Source organism: Nerophis lumbriciformis, linkage group LG25, assembly GCF_033978685.3.
Source record: "Nerophis lumbriciformis linkage group LG25, RoL_Nlum_v2.1, whole genome shotgun sequence".
NCBI classification, from domain to species: Eukaryota; Metazoa; Chordata; class Actinopteri; order Syngnathiformes; family Syngnathidae; genus Nerophis; species Nerophis lumbriciformis.
In genome coordinates, this window is record NC_084572.2 from 12,541,609 (window position 1) to 12,552,500 (window position 10,892).

At 38.4% G+C, this 10,892-nt stretch overlaps 1 protein-coding gene across 4 annotated transcripts in view; it reads right to left on the minus strand.

Moving 5' to 3' along the window:
• rab11fip4b (RAB11 family interacting protein 4 (class II) b) overlaps nt 1-10,892 on the minus strand; it is a 102,645-nt gene that overhangs the window by 59,991 nt on the left and 31,762 nt on the right. The window lies entirely within an intron of this gene.

Consider the following 10,892-nt stretch of genomic DNA (forward strand, 5'->3'; position numbering starts at 1 on the left):
CAACATTTAACTATGTATATATATTTACGAATTGGTTCAACCGCCCGCATCTATTTAAAATCTATTTTTACCCGCCCGACCCGCGGTTTATCCGTGGACTCCGCGGTTGTGTCCACAAACCGCGCATCTCTAGAATATATACATAATATGTGTACAGTATATCATATATACAGATATATTATATTATGCCTATAACATATATACAATATATAACAATTACAATGTACAATATTACAGTATATGTGACAACAGCAGCATAAAATAGAGAGTAGATCCAGCAGAAAATAGAAAATAGACATTAGAAACAAAGAGAAGTAGCTGACATGTCAGGTGTTAGGTAATAAGTATCATCTATTGCTGTATGGCGAGTGATTATACACCTGGATGGAGTGCAGAATGAAGGAGTTCTTGAATCGCACAGTGCGGGAAGGAAGCTGAAGGAGCCTGTTGGAGTATGAACTGCGCTTTCCCTCAATTGCCAGGTGGAGTGGGTGGGCAGGATTGTCCATGATGGCCAGCAGTTTGTCCAGTGTCCTCCTGTCCCTCACTGACACAAACACCTCCAACTGCGTGCCAATAGTTTGGCCGGCTTTCCGGATCAGTTTATCAATCCGGTTTGAGTCCCTTTCGCTGGTGCTGCTCCCCCAACAAACCACTGCAAAGTACAGGGCACTGGCCACAACAGACTGATAAAATATCTCCAACAGCTTGCTGCACACATTAAAGGACCTAAGCTTCCTCAGGAAAAAGAGTCTGCTCATGCCCTTCTTGTAAACAGCTTTGCAGTTGTCCTTCCAGTCCAGTCTGCTGTTCAAATGGACTCCCAGGTACTTATACTGCCCCACTACTACCACCTCCCGGCCCTGGATCTTGATGGGCTCCACCGGGGTCATTCTCTTCCTGAAGTCGATGACCAGCTCCTTGGTCTTGTCCACATTAAGGACCAGATGGTTCGCCTGAGACCACTCCACAAAGTCAGCGATCAGTGTCCTGTACTCCAATTCCTGTCCCTCCCTGATACACCCGACCACAGCAGAGTCGTCAGAGTATTTCTGCAGGTGGCAGGACCTGGAACTGTACTGGAAGTCTGAGGAATTGCATTATGTAATGCAATTATTTGTGTTTATATTTGAACGCCAGATAATGCCTCCCTGTTTCAACAGTCTGTATTCTATAATTTTTATCTTCTAAAAGGGACAATGCTAGAGAAGCCCCTGGATTAGTTGTAAAGATGTATTGTCCTTTGAAAATAACTCAACATACGGCCATTAGTGTCTAAGTATCTGGCAACACAACTAGGGCTGCAACGATTAATCAATTAATTATACAGTACATGACAAAATGCCTAATATAATATTGCTTCGATTAATCGTTTATTAAATAATAAGATAGATAAAATCCGGACCGCATGGAGTGCTCGGAACTTTAAATACGCAGACATAGTTTCCGTACGGCTTCTGCAATAGAGTGCACATGAGAGCGGTGTAGTGTGGGTGCCATGATCAGCGGATAATTTTTTTCCCAAATTGTATAATGCATGCATGTTAATAGTGCATTTTTAACGTTGATTATGTGCTTTTGTTAAAAAAAGGTTATGACAAACAGAAAAATTGTTGTTTAATCCAACAATTTTCCTTAGATTACGTATTAAGGATATACAGTTTTTTTTATCCAACTACTCAATTAATCAAACAAACAAAGAGATATATTACTCAATTACTAAAATAATCAATAGCTGTAGCCCTAAACACAAAAATGAGTACACGTCAGCGTGAAAATGTCCCCCTGTAATGTGTAATGTGTGTCCAATGTGTTAGTATTTACTGTGAGCACCATTGTTATCTGTGTATTTTTGAGGTCCTGAATTTTTGTATTTACATCCAAATCGCAATTCCTTTTTATTACGATTTTAAAGCAATTCAGAATGTTCAAAAATTGCTTAAAAAAAAAAATCACTTTAAAAAAAAAGCTGTTTTTGCATCATCTCTGCATTGACTCGCTGTAAGTATGTGTCATATGTGCACAGCCAAGAGGAGCTTTTGAAACCTGTGACCGGTTTTGAAAAGATTAATGAAAGTTAATAAAACCAAATAATATATAGTGCGAGGATAGATTTGAATCTAGAATTGTGTTGATTCAAAAATCGATTCTGAATCGAATCGTCACCCCAGGAACCAGAATCGAAACGTGACTTGTTGTAAAATTCAAATCCCAAATGTATTTTGTTATTGTTGTACTGATTTAATCAGCTTGGGCATGGAATTAATCAAAATATATTGGTATTCTCTTGTGTTGCCAGGTAATTAGACAATATAGCTGCATGTTGAGTCATTTTCAGTGGATAGTAAATATATACTGCTGTAAAACCTGTTCACTGACTATTCTAAAGTAAACCTAAGTTAACTTTCTACACTATTGACTCTTTATAAGACAAAAGGTTGCTGATATGTAAAGAAAGTAATTAGTTATTTGAGGTACAAAATGTATGTAAAGTAGAAGCTCCACTGACTAAGCCAGGTTGACATTCTGAAGAGTTGAGGTAACATGTACAGTATGTGTGACATTGTTCTGTTAGATTTCTACAAAAAACTACAACGGTATCATTCTCACAGCAGTTGCCCAAGTTTGGTCCAACATTCTCTTGCTAAAACTTAAGAAGTTGTTTCGCTATTTCCACTTCAGTGGAAAAAAAAAAGCGGCCATGACGAGCATATGCATGACTGTATCTTAGTACGGTAAGTATGAGAGAGAGAAACAGAGAGAGCACTGATCCAGAAATGAATTCCTCTGACAGTTTTTCTATTGAGGCCACCCAATCAGCTATCTAATTAGATACATAAAAGGAATAAAATAGAAACGAGTATGGAAAAAAAAGATGGCCAACCAAATGCTTCCTGATTGAGCGCAACATAAAGGACACTTGGTTGGGAAAAACACACCCACAGACCAAAAAAATATTTATGGATTTACCATGTGAAAATACAGACTACTGGAATGGGTAGGTTGGTTGGTTGGTTGATAGGTAAGTAGGTAGGTAAGTAGATTTAGATTTAACTTTAACTGGAACCTGGCAACTACCGACCTGTTTCAATTCTCAGTTCCATTTCGAAAGTAATGGAGAAAATAGTTTATGAACAGGTCGATAGTTACCTTGCCACTAATAAACTCATGTACAAATTCCAATCCGGCTTCAGAACTAACCACTCCACTGACACATGCTTTCTCTATCTGACCGACCACACCAAACATGAGGTGGACGCGGGCAAATACTGCGGCATGGTCATGCTGGACCTTCAGAAGGCCTTTGACACCGTTAACCACGCTATACTGTTGGATAATCTCAGAGCAATCGGATTTAACAAAACCTGATCGAGCTGGATGCAATCTTACTTGGAGGGGAGGGAGCAGGTGGTAGAGGTGAACGGCACCGTGTCGTCCCCCCCCTCTCAGTGAGCTGTGGAGTCCCCCAAGGCAGTATATTGGGGCCTTTACTGTTCCTAATATACATCAACGACTTGTCATCGGCATGCGACTGTGAATTGTTCTTGTTTGCGGATGACTCGGCCTTGCTGGTATCAGACAAGGACAAGTCACAGGTGGAGAAAATCCTCAGTGCTGAACTGTGTAGAACATGCACCTGGCTCGTTGACAACAAGCTATCCATACACTTGGATAAAACGGAATCCATCCTATTTGGGTCCCACATCAACCTTAAGAAAGTCAATGACTTCACTATAAAAGTGGGTGACATTGTTATCACCAGGAAAGATGAGGTCACCTACCTAGGTTCCATTCTAGAGGCTAATCTTTCCTGTGATAAAATGGTTTTTACCAAGGTAATCAAAAAGGTCAACCAACGAACAAGATTTCTCTATAGAATCTCCTCTCTGGTCAACAAAAGCACCATGAGGATTCTGGCGGGAACTCTCGTTCAACCCTTTTTCGATTACGCATGCACCTCCGCGGGCGGCATGGCGTAGTGGGTAGAGCAACCGTGCCAGAAACCTGAGGGTTGCAGGTTCGCTCCCCGCCTCTTACCATCCAAAAATCGCTGCCGTTGTGTCCTTGGGCGGGACACTTCACCCTTTGCCCCCGGTGCCACTCACACCGGTGAATTGAATGATGAATGATACGTGGTGGTCGGAGGGGCCGTTGGCGCAAATTGCAGCCACGCTTCCGTCAGTCTACCCCAGGGCAGCTGTGGCTATGAAAGTAGCTTACCACCACCAGGTGTGAATGTTTGATGGGTTCTACATGTAAAGCGACTTTGGGTACTTAGAAAAGCGCTATATAAATCCCAGTTATTATTATTATTATTATTATTACCTCCTGGTACCCTAGTACCTCCAAAACCCTCAAATCTAAACTCCAAACATCCCAGAACAAGCTAGTCAGATTACTTCTAGACCTCCACCCCAGATCCCGCCTCACTCCTACCCACTTCTCCAAAGTGGGCTGGCTCAGGGTGGAGGACAGAGTAAAACAACTTGCACTGAGCCTAGTCTATAAAATCCGCTACACCTCCCTGATACCGAAGTACATGTCAAACTACTTCCTTAACGTAAATGACCGCCATAACCACAACACCAGGGGGAGCTCCACTAACCACGTTAAACCCAGATTCCGAACTAACAAAGGTCTTAACTCATTCCCTTTCTATGCCACATCAATGTGGAATGCGCTCCCAACAGGTATAAAAGAAAGTGCATCTCTATCCTCCTTCAAAACCACAATAAAAGTTCACCTCCAGGCAGCTACAACCCTAAACTAACACCCTGCCCGGATTGTTAATAATCAAATGTAAACAATCAAATGCAGATACTTTTTCTTATGCCTTCTGATCTCTCTCTCTCTCTCTCTCTCTCTCTCTCTGTCTCTCTCTCTCTCTCTCTGCCCACTACTTGCTGTCCATATCCTACCAAGTCAGACCTACACTGTTCCAATATCCATTTCTCTGTTCTCAATTGTTGATGACTGATGATAACAACCAAACCTAACCCCCCGCACCCCTCCACACCCCAGATTGTAAATAATGTAAATAATTCAATGTGATTATCTTGTGTGATGACTGTATTATGATGATAGTATATATCTGACAGTATATATCTGTATCATGAATCAATTTAAGTGGACCCCGACTTAAACAAGTTGAAAAACTTATTCGGGTGTTACCATTTAGTGGTCAATTGTACGTAATATGCACTTCACTGTGCAACCTACTAATAAAAGTCTCAATCAATCAAAAAACTAGTGGTACAGAACAAAAAAAGTTATCGCACTAAAGTCTGAATTTTACGGAAATAATTTTGTGAGACAAATAAATTACCAGTAGCAATGTTGTTACCAGACATGTTCGTAACATTGCAAGAAAAAGTTGTGAATTTTACCACTCGATAGTTGGGATATTGCAGGGATAAAGTTGTGATATTAAAAGGAGTTTTTCTCAGATGACAATAAAAAGTCCTAATTTTACAAATAAATCATGCATAGTAAAATTGTCAGAATATTCTGAGTGAAAAAGGCATGCGAGAGTATGACAGGAAAAAAATAACTATTTTACGAGGCACGAGATCGTAATTTTACCTAAATAAAACCATAACACTGCAATGGTAAAATTGTTACGTAATACCAGAAAAAAATTCCACGAGGCGGTAGCGACAATTTTATGACAACAAAGTTAGGTTAAGATAAATACAGTAATGCAACGAAAAAACGTATTATTTTATAAAGAAAAAGACGGAATTTTGTGAAAATGTCTCGTCATTTTCTGCGAAGTTCATAAAATTGTGAGAAAAAGTTGTGAATTTTACCACAGAGTAGTTAATAAAGTTTTAATATAACGAGAAATGTTCTTAATTTGACAAAAAAAAGACACTTTTTTTTTTAAGATATTATGAGAATAAAATAAAACAAAGAAAAGAGGCATGTGCGATTATGAGGGGGAAAAATACATAATTTTATGAGGCACAACATTTTAATTTTCAATGAAATATACCGGTACCCATAATATTACGACGGTAATCGAACGATGGTAATCAAAAACCTGCAAACTTAATAATATTCGGCAAAAAAAAGACATAGTAAGCCACGATATGAGAAGATAAATATCCTTTATGACAGGCCTGGGCAATTATTTTACTCGGGGGGGCCATATTTAGATAAAAAAGTGTGTCTGGGGGCCAGTATATCTATTTTTAAGGAACACTACCGGTAATACAAAACCTCACAATAATGATTGAAAGCTAAAAACGTTATGACAGACCGCCTTAAAAAACGGAATGGAATTTGAAATTGTTTTACTGAATGAGACACCCAGAATGTACATTACAATAAAGAATGTGGGATTTACAATATTAACTATGAATGGTAAAACACTAAATATTGACAACATATTTTACAATCAACCGAAACGCAACCAAAATGCAACAAACATAGTGAAAAAAAACCCCACCTACAATCTGAGATACCTCATAGTGACCATAGTAACTAATTAGATGACCATAGTAACTAATTAGATGACCATAGTAACTAATTATATGACCATAGTAACTAGTATATGATGCAGATTCCAACCATTTAAAGACTTAGTATAGTTGAAGACTTACGGTCATTAGAAAACATCACTGCACATCATAATGGCAGCTACACTTTACATCTTAAAATCTAAACACTTATTTGGGAATGTCCGGCGGGCCAGATTGAAAAGCTCAACGGGCCGCATGTGTCCCCCGGGCCTTAATTTGCCCAGGTCTGCTTTATGAGAATACAATATTGAAACATTATCAGAAAAACAAAAACATTTACATTAACATGCAACATGGTATGCTTTGCATTGTAGATAGAAAAATAGATGGATACAGTGGACAGATAGGTTTTTGTAATATTGTGTCCTGGCGATGACCACGATGCTCAGTTTTGATTGTCAAGCAACTAGACATGTATCCTTTATCACTGCTCGTACAGATACAGTTAAATAAGCTACTGCATTAAAGACAACAAACAAGTTGAGCTAGACAAGTGAAGTATTATCAAGAAGTACTCACAACATTACATTTTCTTCAGAAAGGTTTACAACCGACGCAACATGCATTACATTCCATCCAAGCACAGTGTATGCTCGTGCTGTACGTTATCCACACAGACACCCCAGGCAGGATGTGACCTTTGCAACAGACGGTCTAGACCTGTGGCAAAACACACACACAGACATGATGGAAACACACATGCTCCAAAGTCAGACACAGGTCATGTAAACTACAAGAGCAACTAAATCAGACATCAACAATCCTCACTTCCCTCTCTGACTCAAGCGTGCACTATATCCTCTCAACTCCATAATAGATGCGGTTCTAAAGTAGATATCACGACTCGGTTTTAGAAACAGCCCCCTAATGCTACGCAGCAATAATCCATGAGGTTGACAATGTGGGCATTTTTTTCTAATTTATTCTAAGAGGAATCTACAGTAACTACTGCAAGTACTTGCATGAGTGTAAAGATGGAGGGGAAAGAGGAGGAGAAGGAGGGTAGGGTGTCGTCTAAGGGTGAACGAGCGATGTTTGTGTTCATTAGCAGTCCTCCCGTATAGCTCGATAGTTACAGGATAATCATGTCAGCTTGGCAGTGCCGTGTCCTTGATTATCATTGGTGAGGCTCTGTAGGGCCTCACCTCACTACCAGACTGTGTGTGTGTGTGTGTGTGTGCGTGTCGGTCGGACGCTTTCAAAACTTTAATAACCCTTCATATTGATGCCAGAAACTGTGGGAGAGCACTGCTTTTTCTCTTCCATATCAACAAAATGCAATTTCTTCTCAATGCCATTTAAACCGTAGTCTAGCCTAGGGACGATACAGTGCTACTTCTTATTCATAGACAAAGTTCCTCCTATTCTGCTTTAGAATGATGCAATATTCGCAAGGACGGTTTTCATTAGATACGAATCGATATATATTTTTTTTAACTTTTCTGCACAAGTCATTGTTTTATGTTTTCGTGTTTATGTAGGACGCACTAATTCCCTTGAGATACAGTCGTGGTCAAAAGTTGACATACACTTGTAAAGAACATAATGTCATGGCTCTCTTGAGTTTCCAATAATTTCTACAACTCTTATTTTTTTGTGATACAGAGTGATTGGAGCACATACTTGTTGGTCACAAAAAAACATTCATGAAGTTTGGTTCTTTTATGAATTTATTATGGGTCTACTGAAAATGTGAGCACATCTGCTGGGTCAAAAGTATACATACAGCAATGTTAATATTTGGTTACATGTCCCTTGGCAAGTTTCACTGCAATAAGGCGCTTTTGGTAGCCATCCACAAGCTTCTGGCAAGCTTCTGGTTGAATTTTTGACCACTCCTCTTGACAAAATTGGTGCAGTTCAGCTAAATTTGTTGGTTTTCTTAAGCATTGTCCACACTTTTAAGTCAGGACTTTGGGAAGGCCATTCTAAAACCTTTACAGAGATTGAATGGGACAATGAAAAAGGAGGATTACCTCCAAATTCTTCAGGACAACCTAAAATCATCAGCCCGCTGGTTGGGTCTTGGGCGCAGTTGGGTGTTCCAACAGGACAATGACCCCAAACACACGTCAAAAGTGGTAAAGGAATGGCTAAATCAGGCTAGAATTAAGGTTTTAGAATGGCCTTCCCAAAGTCCTGACTTAAACGTGTGGACAATGCTGAAGAAACAAGTCCATGTCAGAAAACCAACAAATTTAGCTGAACTGCACCAATTTTGTCAAGAAGAGTGGTCGAAAATTCAACCAGAAGCTTGTGGATGGCTACCAAAAGCGCCTTATTGCAGTAAAACTTGCCAAGGGACATGTAACCAAATATTAACATTGCTGTATGTATACTTTTGACCCAGCAAATTTGGTCACATTTTCAATAGACCCATAATAAATTCATAAAAAAACAACTCCATGAATGTTTTTTGTGACGAACAAGTATGTGCTCCAATCACTCTATCACAAAAAATAAAAGTTGTAGAAATGATTGGAAACTCAAGACAGCCATGACATTATGCCCGTCACAAGTGTATGTAAATTTTTGTCCACGACTGTATATATTATGACTTGCGTAGAATAGCTCCAAAAATACATCCAGGTGCAGCGCAAAAACAAATGAAGAACTGACTCAATTGTCATAGTAACAACAGAAACTGTATTCTTTCGGACCTTTAGCGCGCACCTTTTTTTCAAAATTACACAATTTTTTTATGTTGATGAACATGTTATTAATTATTCAGATATTTTGATTAAAAAGCAGCCTCACCTTTTTACTACAGTAGAACATTAAATTCCAGTGCTCCCAATTCATACAGTTCAGAATTTAATCTACATCTTTGGGAAAAATCCGCCTAGTAAAAGGAAAAGTATAATAATGACCATAAAACAGAAAGGAAATTAATACAATACATCAACTTTAACAACAAACTTTCCACCTTCAAAGTAATCGCCTGTAGCCTTCTTAATCCCCCGGCTGACAAGCGACTAGCAGATAATTATGTGTCTCCATACACAGTGTGGAGCCACTCTCCTAAACTATCACCTCCATTACAGCAAATAAACTGCATTTCTTTGTATCCTCATTACCGTGTATTATTATCACTGGAGGACGAGAGTAAACATGTTACGCATTGAGAGCAAGTCAGTAGCAGGGATATTAATAGTTAAAAACAACACCAAGAAGCAAGTGGTTAATAAACTTTATGTGTACCGGTATATTTAGACAGCACTTGACAGCAGACAGTAAGCTGATAATAATATGAAATGAATAAGTACATTAATATAAGAAAGAAAGAAAGACAATGTCAGTTATTTCACAGTCAGTACGCGACACGTGAGGAGACGGCGGATTGATCCATGAATTGGTTGTGTCCACACCAAGAGCAGTATCATTATATGATCGATACGAGAGTGATTTGGTCAATATTTCTATTTCCTTAAAATATATTTTTTTTGTTATTCTTTACAAACGCAGGGAAAAAATTTAAATGAGTAGTAGATAGTAGCTTTTGTTTTTGTTTAGTTATTGTGCACTATTGACTTTGTTTTGTTCAAAAAATTGTATGTATTAAAGAGAATAAGGAACCAGTTTAAATAATGTGTTGAGATATTGTTAAACTGTCACTCAGCATAAATATATTGAAACATTTACAAGTAATACGTGTGATCCGTATTGGTATCGGCCGATCTCACTCATAGATAATCGGTATCAAAATCGGCAACATAAAGCCCTGATCGAAACATCCCTATTAAAATCCTAATTTAACATAATCTAAACATTTAATTAAAGGTCTTCAAAAGGCAACTAAAATTTAAACAAATTATTTCTATTTATTTGAAATTTAAACTACTCAGAAGTCAGCTCAAGTTCCTTAATGGTGTACAGACGTTCCACTCTACTTGAATGAAAGTATTCCTGAGAGTGTTCAAGTGCACTAATGCACCCTGCCAATCACAACTACATGCCCAATGACTCATCCTTTAATCAATAAGATAAATGTGCATTTTGTGTTATCTGGCTATGTTCTTTTTTAACTTTTCAAATTGAGTCTCTTTTTAAACTGGCTGCATTCCATCTTCCTGCCCTTATCACTTTGTAACATTCCCTCTCCACATCCCGCTCTATCATTTCATAGTGTTACCTTTCCTCTCCATCCATCCATTCATTCATATATATATATATATATATATATATATATACACACACACACACACACACACACACACACACAGGTAAAAGCCAGTAAATTAGAATATTTTGAAAAACTTGATTTATTTCAGTAATTGCATTCAAAAGGTGTAACTTGTACATTATATTTATTCATTGCACACAGACTGATGCATTCAAATGTTTATTTCATTTAATTTTGATGATTTG